Here is a 13,203-nt window from a genome sequence, read left to right as displayed (position 1 = left end):
TGGTCAGGCTGGTCTTGAACTCCTGACCTCAGGTGATCTGCCTGCCTCGGCCTCCCAAAGTGCTGGGCTTACAGATGTGAGCCACCGCACCCAGCCTTACTGTTGCCATCTTTATGTGAATGAGTACCTGATGTTTAGCTCCCGCTTATAAGTGAGAATATGCAGTATTTGATTTTATTCCTGAATTAATTCACTTAGGATAAAAATAATTTGAAGAAAGAAAAATACGCACATTCAAATTTAACCATGGCTCTGTAACATGTTTAATAAGTGAATTTTCACATAAATGATAATTTATAGAGGATTGTAATCCTAAATGCATCTGTTGAACCTTAAAAAGCAGTTAGATGACCTAATTAAGTCGGGGGGTAGTTTTACCCATAAAATGTTTGTCTATAAATTAAATCATGAATATGGCTTTGAGGAGTAAGTAGGCAATCTTACTCTGACTTGTCAGTTGCTCACTTATTGATAGCAAACTATGGAGAAGCGTAAATGTATTCAAGGATGCACAAATCAGAGTTATGACTTACGTATCAAAGTTCTCCCAAAAGACAGGTTGGTGAACAAATTCCTTCCCCTTTATTAACACTTATGTCACTATTTGCTAGGTACCTTATACATACTGTCTCATCAAATTTTTTACCATACTCCTGGCTAAACAGATACAGAACTCAAGCCATATGTGAGAAAACTGAGCCTCAGAGAAGTTAAATAACTTGGTCTATTAAAACTTGCTTTACCTAATAACAGAATTTGAGATTACCTCAAAACTTTCCACTGAACCATTCTGCCCCCACCCAAAGCACCTTACAAGGATGACTGTTTGCTTCAGAGCCAAGAATGACCCTGTTGTAGGAAGATACAGCTTGTTTTTTGGGATTCTATTATTTTAGTACATTTTTGGGGTAAATTTGAGCTTGCAAAAAGAAAATAGGACTGGGCGCAATGGCTCATACCTTTAATTCCAGCACTTTGGCAAGCCAACGTGGGCGGATCACTTGAGCCCAAGTTCAAGACCAGCCTGGGCAACATAGTGAGACCTAGTCTCTACAAAAAATACATAAAAAGAAAAATTAGCCAGGCACAGTGACATAAACCTGTGGTCCCAGCTACTTGGGAGGCTGAGGTGGGAGGATTGCTTGAGCCTGGGAGATCAAAGCTACAGTGAGCTATAATCACACCACTGCACTCCGGCCCAGGCAACAGAGATCCTGTCTCAAAAAAAAAAAAAAAAAAGAAAAAGAAAAGAAAAGAGGAAACAGATTTGCAGCTATCATGCTACCACTATTGTAGGGCTTGCCAACTATGGATTTGGGGGAGATACCCCCTAAAGCAAATCGGTATGTATAAATGAATTCAAGTATCTTTCACCAAGATATATTCAGGTATGTGGGAAAAGTAATTCGAATTGGAAGAAAAAAGTAAGAGAAATTAGTAATTGAGATTCAAATATGCATACATTACTTTTTTCCTATCTTTCAGGTTCATGGGAAGACAAGAGAGCCTCTGTAGAAATGTTTGGAAAATATATAATTCAGACTTTTTCAAAAAATTACCTGCCTAAATAAATGGTCACTGACATGTTCAGGGCAGATCTATTGAGAAGCAGAGATTCTGAGTGTACTAGACTGTAAGCAACCTAAAGACAGAGTCTTCATCCTCTTTCTACAGTGTCTGGTAAATTACTAGGCAAGGTGGGGCACAGTGGCTCATTCCTGTAATCCTAGTCCTTTGGGAGGCTGAGGGAAAGGACTATTTGAGGCCAGGAATTTGAGACCTGCCTGGGCAACACAGTGAGACCAAGAACCTATCTCTACAAAGAATTTAAAAGTAAGCCAGTTCCACACCTGTGGTCCACAGGTGCACACCTGTAGTCCCAGCTACTTGGGAGGCTGAAGAGGGAGGATTGTTTGAGCCCAGTGAGATATGATCATACCACTGCAATCCAGCATGGGCAAAAGAGTGAGGCTCTGTCTCTTTAAAAAAAAAATTACTGGCTGGGCGCAGTGGCTGATGCCTGTAATCCCAGCACTTTAGGAAGCTGAGGTGGGCAGATCACCTGAGGTCGGGAGTCAGTAGTTTGAGACTAGCCTGACCAACATGGAGAAACCCCGTCTCTACTAAAAATACAAAATTAGCCGGGCGTGGTGGTGCATGCCTGTAATCCTAGCTACTCAGGAGGCTGAGGCAGGAGAATCACTTGAACCCAGGAGGCAGAAGTTGCGGTGAGCGGAGATCGTGCCATTGCACTCCAATCCGGGCAACAAGAGTGAGACTCCGTCTCAGAAAAAAAAAAAAAAAAAAAAAAAATGACTAGGCAAATAGAATGTACTCACAAATACTTGTGGCTGGGCTCATGCCTGTGATCTCAGCACTTCAGGAGGCTGAAATGGGAGGATCGCTTGAGGCTAGGAGTTTGGGACCAGCTTGAACAACTTTGGGAGATCTCAACTCTACAAAAAATTTAACATTTAGCCGAGTATAGTGGTGCATGCTTGTATTCCCAGCTACTTAGAAGGCTGAGGCAGAAGGATCATTTGAGCCCAGGAGCTCAAGGCTACAGTGAGCTATGATCATGTCACTGCACTCCAGCCTAGGTGACAGAGTAAGATCCTGTCTCTTTAAAAAAAAAAAAAAGGGAAAAAATGAAATAGGAAATACAGCAATGCCAAGTCATGTAGGCCCTTGTAGGCCACTGTAAAGGCTTTGAGATAAAAAGCCTTTGGTCGGGTGCGGTAGCTCTTGCCTGTAATCCCAGTACTTTGAGAGGTCGAGGTGGGTGGATCACAAGGTCAGGAGTTCGAGACCAGCCTGGCCAATATGGTGAAACTCCGTCTCTACTAAAAATACAAAATAATTAGCTGGGTGTGGTTGCACATGCCTGTAATGCCAGCTACATGGGAGGCTGAGGCAGGAGAATTGCTTGAATCCGGGAGGCGGAGGTTGCAGTGAGCCGAGATCGTGCCACTGCACTCTAGGCTGGGTGACAGAGTGAGACTCCATCTCAAAAGAGAAAAAAAAAAGGCTTTGGAGGATTTTAGGGGGAGGAGTGACATGAAAATGCCTGCTGTGTTGAAAACAGAATGTTGATAGATGGTGTCCAAGGCCAAGAGAGGGAGAATATCACAGTACCTCTGATGATCATGGGACATCACCACACCTCTTATCTGGATTACTGTGATAACTTCCTACCAAAAAAAAAAAAAAAATTAGCCAGGCACAGTGGTATGCACCTATATTCCCAGCTATTTGGGAGACTGAGGTGCTGCTGCTGCTGCTGCTGCTGCTACTGCTGCTGCTACTACTACTACTACTACTACTACTACTACTACTACTACTACTACTGTAACTTCTTAAGTTATCACAGTAATCCAGGTAAGAGGTATGGTGCCTTGGACCAAGATGGAAGTGATGAGAAGTAATTGAGTTTTGGGTGTATTCTGAAAGTAAAGCTAACAGGATTTGCTGACCAGTTGAATATAAAGTGTGTGAAAAGGAAAAGCTGGGATTTTGGCCTGAGGATGGAGTTGCCACTTACTGAGTGGCAGAAGACTCTAGGAGGAACAAATTTGGGTGGAAATGCCAATATCTTTTTGTTAAATACATGTAAGAGTTTAGTGAGCTACCATAACAAAGTCCCACAGATTGGGTGGCATAAACAATAGAAATTGGCTGGGCACAGTGGCTCACGCCTATAATTCCAGCACCTTGGGAGCCCAAGGGCGGCAGATCATGAGGTCAGGAGATCGAGACCATCCCGGCTAACATGGTGAAACCCCGTCTGTACTAAAAATACAAAAAATCAGCCAGGCGTGGTGGCGGGCACCTGTAGTCCCAGCTACTCAGGAGGCTGAGGCGTGAGAATGGCGTGAACCCGGGAGGCGGAGCTTGCAGTGAGTCGAGATCGTGCCACTGCACGCCAGCCTGGATGACAGAGCGAGACTCTGTCTCAAAAAAATAAAATAAAAAATAAAAATAAAAATAAATTTATTTTCTCATAGTTCTGGAAGCTAGAAGTCCAAGGAGGTATCAACAAGTTTGGTTTCTTCTGGAGCCTCTCTCCTTGGCTCTCAGACGGCCACCTTTTCACTGTGTCCTCACGTGGCCTTTCTTCCTCTGTGCTCACAAGCCCCTTGTATCTCCTTTTTGTGTGTCCAAACTTCCTCCTCTTAGAAGGACACCAGTCAGGCTGGATTAGGGTCCACCCTAAGGGCCTCATTTTAACTTACTCACCTTTTTAAAAGACCCTGTCTCCAAATATTTCTAAATCTCGCATCCTGAAGTACTGGGAGTTTGGGCTTTACGTATGAATTGTGAGGGACAAAATTCAGCTCATAATATTAAGTGGGTTATGTGAATCAGTCTGAGGTACTCATTAAGACATCCAAATGCAATTGTAGAGTAAGCTTTTGAATTGATGAATCTGGAGTTCCTGGGAGATGTCTAGGCTGAAAATAGTGTTCAAGTGATGGCTGTATAGATGGTATTTAAGACCCTAAGACTGGAAGAGGTCATCAGTGATCTCATTGATCACTGTGAGCGGAGATAGTGAAGAGAAAAACATTTAATAACTAAATACTGTAAGAATGTCTAAATGTCATAACATCTAATAAACAGCAAACTTTGTTATGACATTTAGGCCTTCTTACAACCAGGAGCAATTTTGCAGTGGCTAGTATTTGAGGAACCTAGCCAAGGATACCCCAGAAGAAGAGGAAGGAGGAAAATCAGAGGAGTGTGGTATGCTGGAAACCAAGGGAAGAAAGTATTTCCAAGAGGGGGTAATTATGTGTCAAAACATTTGTCACATTGTGGATTTAGAATGTGGAGTTCATTACTGACCTCCACAAAGTAGTTTTGATAGCATTTTGATGATGAGAGAGGGTTCAAGAGAGAATAGGAGGAGAGGGAAACAGAGAATGTAGAAATTAATTGAAAGGGGGCCAGGCACGGTGGCTCACACCTGTAAACATAGCACTTTGGGAGGCCGAGGAGGGCAGATCATGAGGTCAGGAGTTCGAGACCAGCCTGTCCAATATGGTAAAACCCCGTCTCTATTAAAAAATACAAAAATTAGCTGGGCATGGTTGAACACACCTGTAATCCCAGCTACTTGGGAGGCTGAGGCAGGAGAATTGCTTGAACCCAGGAGACAGAGGTTGCAGTGAGCTGAGATTGCACAATTGCACTCCAGTGTGGGCAACAGAGTGAGACTACATCTCAAAAAAATAATAATAATTATTAATTAATTGGAAGGGATAGTGGGGGGGTGTGTGTGTGTGTTTAAACATCTGTTTGCTGTTGGTAATGAGTCAGTAGAGAGGGAATATTTGATAATACAGAATAAAAAAGGAAATTGCTCAAATAACATCTTTGAATAAGTAAAAAATGTGGGATCTAGCACAAAATGGGAGAACTGGCCTTAAAAAGAAGCATAACTGGAAGTGGTAGCCCATAATCCTAGCACTTTGGGAGGCTGAGGTGGGCAGATCATCTGAGGTCAGGAGTTCAAGACCAGCCTGGTCAACATGGTAAAACTCTGTCTCTACTAAAACTACAAAAATTAGCTGGGCATGCTGGTGGGCACCTGTAATCCCAGCTACTCAGGAGGCTGAGGAAGGAGAATTGCTGGAACTGGGAGGCAGAGGTTCCAGTAAGCCAAGATTGAGCCACTGCACTCCGGCCTGGGCGACAGAGCAAGACTCTGTCTCAAAAAAATAAAAATAAAAATAATTAGCCAGGTATGGTGGCATGTGCCTGTGATCCCAGCTACTTGGGGTGCTGAGATGTGAGGATCACTTGAGCCCTGGAGATGGAGGTTGCAGTGAGCTGAGATTGCACCACTGTACTCCAGCCTGGATGTCTCAAACCAAGAAAAAAAGAAGCATGGACAGTTAATGCATAGTAACAGCAGGATGGAAGGCCGAGTAGAAGACCAGAGAAGCAAGTAGTGAATATATGTGGGGATAGATGCCCTCTTGCTTCAATTTTCAAAATGAAGAAAGCCTATCACCTGAGCGTGAGGCTGAGAGAAGAACTGTGAAAATGTTGGTGAACGACTTGAAAGTATGAAATAGTCATCTAAGAAAACAGAAGAATACGTAAACTAGAGGTGTACAGGAAGATTTCCAGGCAGCACGACGGGTTCACTTAAAGTGGGGTCAGTCATCACATCATGGTCGTTTTTCTCTAGCTTCATCAGCCTGCTTGGATGGAGCTGTAGAGCAGGTGGGAGTTGAATTTAAAGAGGATACATGTTTGTCAAGAGAAAGGCACAAGGGAGTTGATGTATGTGTGAGAGTCATTGTAATAATGGATCATAGAATTTAAACACACATATCACTCTCATAACATTTTCCACACTGTGCTAAAATTATTGTGCCTTTCCCACTGTTCCCAAAGCAGAAGCTGTGGCTCTTTGGTCCCTTAATCCACAGTTCACAAGCCAGGGATGAATGCACAAAATCCACCCCACAGTTGTGTTTTGTTTCACACGTAGAGTGATGGGGGAAAAAAATTCAGCAAATATTTGAAAAATAGCAAGTTTGATATCAATGAATTCATTTACATGAGCTTTTTCAGGGCATTAATACTTACACAATGTATACACAGTCACACCCAGACTGATTCACTCATTTAAATCACCTGCCTGTGAGTGTGGTGTCACATGCCTGTAGTCCCAGCTGCTCAGGAGGAGGCTGAGGAGGGAGGATCACTTGAGCCTGGGAGTTCAAGGCTGCAGTGAGCTATGATCATGCCACAGCACTCTAGCCTGGGTGACAGAGTAAGACCCTGTCTCTAAAAAAATAAAATCAATCATCTGCTTGGCACTGAACGAAAATTCAAATGGTTGGTTTTGCCAAAGAGAGGGGGTTAAAAAAAAAAAAAAAAGTCTGGAGAACAAGATGATTGACAGGTTCGTATAAATTTTCCTAGGGTGGGCTCTATGAAGGAACATATATTTTGACATGTGTAAATGCATAAAACTCCACCTCAGATAACTTTCACAGGAGGCTGCTCTTTTCCCTAAGCACAGAATTGATCACAGAGTCATTTCTCCCAGAGAACTGTTAGGTTGTTAGGTTTTCAGTAGATATTTAAAATGTTTAACTTCGAGACAGGTGGATCAGTTGAGGCCAGGAGTTCGAGAGCAGCCTGGCCAACGTGGCAAAACCTCATCTCTACTAAAAATGCAAAAATTACTGTAATCTCAGCACTTTGGGAGGCCAAGGTGATTGGATCACCTGAGGTCAGGAGTTCCAGATCAGCCTGGCCAACACGGTAGAACCCCGTCTCTACTAAAAATACAGAAATTAACTGGGTGTGGTGGCGGGAACCTGTAATCCCAGGTACTCAGGAGGCTGAGGCACAAGAATCGCTTGAACCTGGGAGGTGGAGGTTGCAGTGAGCCGAGATCGCACCACTGCACTCCAGCTTAGGTGACAGAGCAAGACTCTGTCTCAAAACAAACAAACAAACAAACAAACTACAAAAATTAGCTGGACGTGGTGGGGTGCACCTGTAGTCCGAGCTACTTGGGAAGCTGAAGCAGAAGAATCGCTTGAACCCAGGAGGTGGAGGTTGCAGTGAGCCAAGATCACACCATTGCACTCCAGCCTGGGCGACAGAGTGAGACCGTCTCAAAATAAAAATAAAATAAAATGTTTAACTTCTTGAGCACAGGTAGTCCTAGATTAAAAGTTTCACATCTCACTCAGATCCCTCTTTCTATTTCTCCAAAGACACAGTGAGTGCCCCACTCTTGATCTGGCTTCCAACAGGCAGCCTACTACCCATACACCTTTCTCACCCTTCCTTTTCCCTCCCAATCACAATTTAACAACATGCTTCCAACTTTCTTCAGGACATGATAAACTTACCTAACTCACTAATTTGTACTCAGGTATTAGCACTAATAAGAGCTTACTAAATTATCTCCTCCCAGATTTTCATTTTACCCTGAGACCTTAAGTTGTTTAGTAATATGGGCATTTTTGACCCCAAAAACCGGACCAAGGACATTTGGTCTCTCCTGGCATCCCATCACACCAACACAACAAAGGGCTATTGTGTAGGTTCTCTTGCAGGAATAAGTCTAATCTTAATTACATGTAGACTGATATTTAACAAAACAATAAGGGGAAAATTATTCACTATGAGGCTAGGCAAAATTATAATTGTCTTGCACAGTTTAATTTTGTGACTAATGATAAGACCACGTTCATGTCTTAATTTTTTTTTTTTTTTTTTTTTTTTTTTTTTTTTGAGACAGAATTTTGCTCTTGTCACCCAGGCTGGAATGCAGTGGCACGATCTCGGCTCACTGCAACCTCTGCCTCCTGGGTTCAAGTGATTTTCCTGCCTGAGCCTTCTGAGTAACTGGGATTACAAGTGCCCACCACCACGCCCAGCAAATTTTTGTATTTTTAGTAGAGACGGGATTTCGCCATGTTGGCCAGGCTTGTCTCAAACTCCTGACCTCACGTGATCCACCCACGTCAGCCTCCCAAAGTGCTGGGATTATCTTAAATTAATTAATTAATTTATTTATTTTGAGACATAGTCTCACTCTGTCACCCAGGCTGGAGTGCAATGGCACAATCTCGGCTCACTGCAACATCTGCCTCCCAGGTTCAAGTGATTCTTCTGTCTCAGCCTCCCTAGTAGCTGGGATTACAGGCGTGTGCCATCACGCCCAGCTAATTTTTTGTATTTTAGTAGAGATGGGGTTTCACCATGTTGCCCAGGCTGGTCTCGAACTCCTGAACTCAAGCAATTCACCCACCCCAGCCTCCCAAAGTGCTAGGATTACAGGCGTGAGCCACCGCACCCGGCCCTTATCTTAAATTTAATATGATGTTATGGGCATAAGCAAATAAATGTTTAAGTCATCCCTTATTACTACCATTGATTTTTAAGAAAAGATTATTTCATAGGCATTTAATGGTGAATTTATAGAAATTTCCTTCTATGATCATTCCTGTGGCATTTTGGAGTTTTCATCCAAATAGACAAAATAAAACTTTATACTCGTGAAAAACATCCCATTACATGTCATATTTCAAGCTTTTTTTCCCCTATAATGCTTGATTCGTCCTTCATTATTTTTTTAAAGATTAGGAGCCACATATTTAGGACATTTAAAAAATCCAAGGACCAGACAGAGTGGCTCACGCCTGTAATTCCAGCACTTTGGGAGGCCAAGGTAGGTGAATCACCTGAGGTCAGGAGTTTGAGACTAGCCTGGCCAACATGGTGAAACCCCGTCTCTACTAAAAATAAAAAAATTAGCTGGGTGTGGTGGCAGGTGCCTTGTAATCTCAGCTACTCAGGAGGCTGAGGCAGGAGAATCACTTGAACCTGGGAGGCAGAGGTTGCAGTGAGCTGAGATCGTGTCATTGCACTCCAGCCTGGGCGACAAGAGTGAGACTCCATCTCAAAAAAATCCAAGAAATTCATATCAAGTATTCATTATGCTTAATTCTTTAAACACTAATTTCAAAACCAAAAATAAAATGAAATAGATAGGGACTATCTACCTTACACACAACCTCCCTTCCCCCAGAGAGTTTCCCTTAGAAATGTGGCTTTCAAGGCTGAGTGCAGTGGCTCACGCCTGTAATCCCAGCGCTTTGGAAAGCCCACATGGGTGGATCATTTGAGCTCAAGAGTCCAAGACTAGCCTTGGCAACATAGTGAAACCCCATCTGTACAAAAAATACAAAAATTAGCTGGGTGTAGTGGCATGTACCTGTAGTCCCAGCTACTTGGGAGGCACAGGTGTGAGGATTGCTTGAGCCTGGGAGGTCAAGGCTGCAGTGAGCCGAGATCATGCCACTGCACTCTTGGGTGGCAGAAAAAAAAAAAAAAAAATGTGGTTTTTCTAGGAGTTAATCACTGGTTAGCTAAGGAAAAGGGGCTTACAGACACTATTTACAGATTACTAAATCAATGATTGCTACCACGAGGTACTTTGGCGTAAAAAGAAGCAACCTTAAGATGGCAGAGAAAAACAGGTTGATCATCCTAGCTCTTACACATGAAGAATTGTTAGCTCTTTTCACTGTATGCATACATCCTGAATAGACAGTTTGTGGTTTCCTTTAAATGATGCAATATCACACTGCATTGAGGTGGTTTTCTATTTACTTTTCTTATCTTTTACAACCCAGGAGCGACACTGCAGGATTTCAATTTCCAAATGGTTTGGCAAGATGTAAATAATTATACAAACAACTACAGTTATCCATCTACACTTTCCTCATTCTACTATTTTTTTTTAAAAAAGAAATGGGGTTAAAAACACGTATAGAGTATAAAAATAAAACTTTGGTACCCCAATAATCTCTCCCCCATGAAAAGTTACTAGTATCTTTTTGGCATGGTTTACTAAAACTTTAAGAGTTGAAATTTCTACCTCTAGTGCCATTCCTTTTCTCCCTCTGCCTTTCCAGATCCTTTCCCTCCCTACTATGAGACAGGGAAGCTAAAATATTATTGCCATGTTTCTCAGAGTAATAGAATTAATTTTAACCTTTATAGCACTTGTCCTTGAATTGACTATTACTTTAGTACAGAAGTAAAACTTGATTTAAGGGAATACCGCTTATCTATTCTGAGTGAGGTTCTGTATTAATTGCTATAGGGGTTATAAATATGAACAAAAGTCTGTTCCTGACTTCACAAAACTTTACAGGGTAATAGTAACCCTAAGAGAGAAATAATGATAAACACACTGACTTTTCTCCTTATAGTTTAGGCAGTTTCCATGGGCAAAACCTCATTTGATCCTTAAAACATTATTGTGAAGAAGACAGAATGGATGCTATTTTCCAAACTCTACAAATGAGATAGAAATTTTTAAAATCCTGAAAGGATTGCAAATAACTAGACAAATTATTATAGCGAAATGAATTGTAATTATATATGTGCGTATGTGTATATATGTGTGTGCGTACGTGTATATATATGTGTGTGCGTGTGTGTATAGTGTGTGTGCGTGTGTATTCTGCTCTCATCACCTCCCATAGCTTATCCTTGGAAAGAAAGTACCTTGGCTTAGGAAAATATCTATCCCACTGATCTGTCACAATGTTTAAAATGTCATTTTAGAAATTCCATACTCTGGATGTCTACAGGAGGTTCCATTAGAACAGATTAGAACAGTCTTAGAGAGAAATGAAAACAAAAATACTAAACACTAATAATACAAAGTAGATAACTTAACTTCATAACTGAGCTCCTTAGATAATGACAGGTTGGGGCCAGGCATGGTGGCTCATGCTTGTAACCCCAGCACTTTGGGGGGCCGAGGCACTAGGATTGCTTGAGGCCAGGAGTATGAGACCAGCCTGGGTAACATAGGGAGAACCGCTCCCCCAACCCCCACATCTCTACAAAAAATCAATTAGCCAGAAGTTGTGTCGCATGCCTGTGGTCCCAGTTACACAGGAAGCTGAGGTGGGAGGATTGCTTGAGCCTGAGAGGTCAAGGCTGCAGTGAGCCATGATCACGCTACTGCACTCCAGCCTAGTGACAAAACTCTGTCTCTATTTTAAAAATAAATAAAAAGAGAGAGATAATGGAAGGATGGGGTACCTGTCCTGAACAAAACGGGAAAAGTTTTAATGAGAAGGAAGAGAGACAGACTGCAGTAAAGCCCTGGACACAGCAGCCTGAGGATCCCTGTAAAAGTGAGCCTAGAGTAGGCCAGGCATGGTGGCTCATGCCTATAATCCCAGCACTTGGGGAGGCCGAGGTGGGCGGATCACAAGGTCAGGAGTGGGAAACCAGCCTAACCAACATGATGAAACCCCGTCTCTACTAAAAATACAAAAATTAGCCTGGCGCGGTGGTGCATACCTGTAATCCCAGGTACTCAGGAGGCTGAGGCAGGGGAATTGCTTGAACCCAGTAGGTGGAGGTTGCAGTGAGCCGAGATCGCGCCACGGCACTCCAGCCTGGGTGACAGAGTGAAACTCTGTCTCAAAAAAAAAAAAAAAAAGAAAAGAAAAGAAAAAAGAAAAACTGAGTATAGGGTGGAGGTAGAGTGAACGTTTAAAAGGGGGAGAAATGGATTCACTTCACAATTTTGCTTCCATTAATACCTAAACCCTGGGGCTCAGGGTTTCAGTTTCCAGTAGGCCTACATTGGAAATTCACCTCCAAGGTACCAGTTTCCCTGACAGACCACCAAATAAACAATGATCTTTTAAAAACAAATCAACTTTGGTACCATCTACTCAGCTGGCATTTACCTTCCTTACCTGCTACCACCCTCATTCTTAAAGAAAAAAGGCGAATTCTAAAGCCCCTGCTACTCACTTTCCTCCACTAAGACCATAGCTTACATCTGCTGTTCTTTTTTCCATACTACTCTCTCAACTCCTTTCTTTCATATTTGCCAGAAGTTTAAGGTCGTTTGGGTTCCTCTCATTTAAAAAGTTCAATTGAAGTGTGTTGCTACACCTTAATCAAAAGTTTATGGCTGAGTTCTTTAGCGTTTCTTTACCCACTTCCTCTGTTCAATCCTTCATCTCCTCATAACCATTGAAATGAATGCTATGAATATCTCAATCTCTTAGCATGGTGCCAGGCATGTAGGTGTTCAAAAAAATGTTAAATGAATCTTAGTTATTAGGTAAGAGCATTGTCTGTAAAACTGAAAAGTCTTAAAAGCAGATTCCTAAAATTTAATAAGCTCATAAATTCTTCAGTCTGCAATTAGGATTCCTGAAATATTCTTTGATTCATGAAAGACTGGACTAGGAAATTCTAAAAATCGACATAAAGCATAAAAAGCCACTCTGAGGTTAATGAAATTTATAATGTTTTGTCTTCTTTTAATTCATTCATACTTTTCTCTCAGGATACAAAGGGCAAAACTAGTCTGTGTACCTCAGAATTGAGTAGTTACACACTCATTAGGTTTCAGAATCATTAAAATTTTATCTTATTTAGGATACTGCTTACCTTGGAAGGGCAAATTGCCATTTCTCTCCATCTGGGCATCAGGGAAACAAAGGAAATCCCCCTAAACATCACTTCCACACCCCTATATTATGCTAAGGAACTTCCAGTTGATTCATTAGGCATTTCAGCAGTGTTTTTGGCCGGTACTAGGAACTGTGGAGAGGTATAGAAAGGGAGCAAGTGCACAGTCCCGGCCCCCAGAGAGGTTACGATGCAAATAGAAGCAGG

The sequence above is a fragment of the Macaca mulatta genome, chromosome 11 (genome assembly GCF_049350105.2).
Source record: "Macaca mulatta isolate MMU2019108-1 chromosome 11, T2T-MMU8v2.0, whole genome shotgun sequence".
Taxonomy (NCBI): Eukaryota; Metazoa; Chordata; class Mammalia; order Primates; family Cercopithecidae; genus Macaca; species Macaca mulatta.
This window is presented reverse-complemented; position numbering follows the sequence as displayed.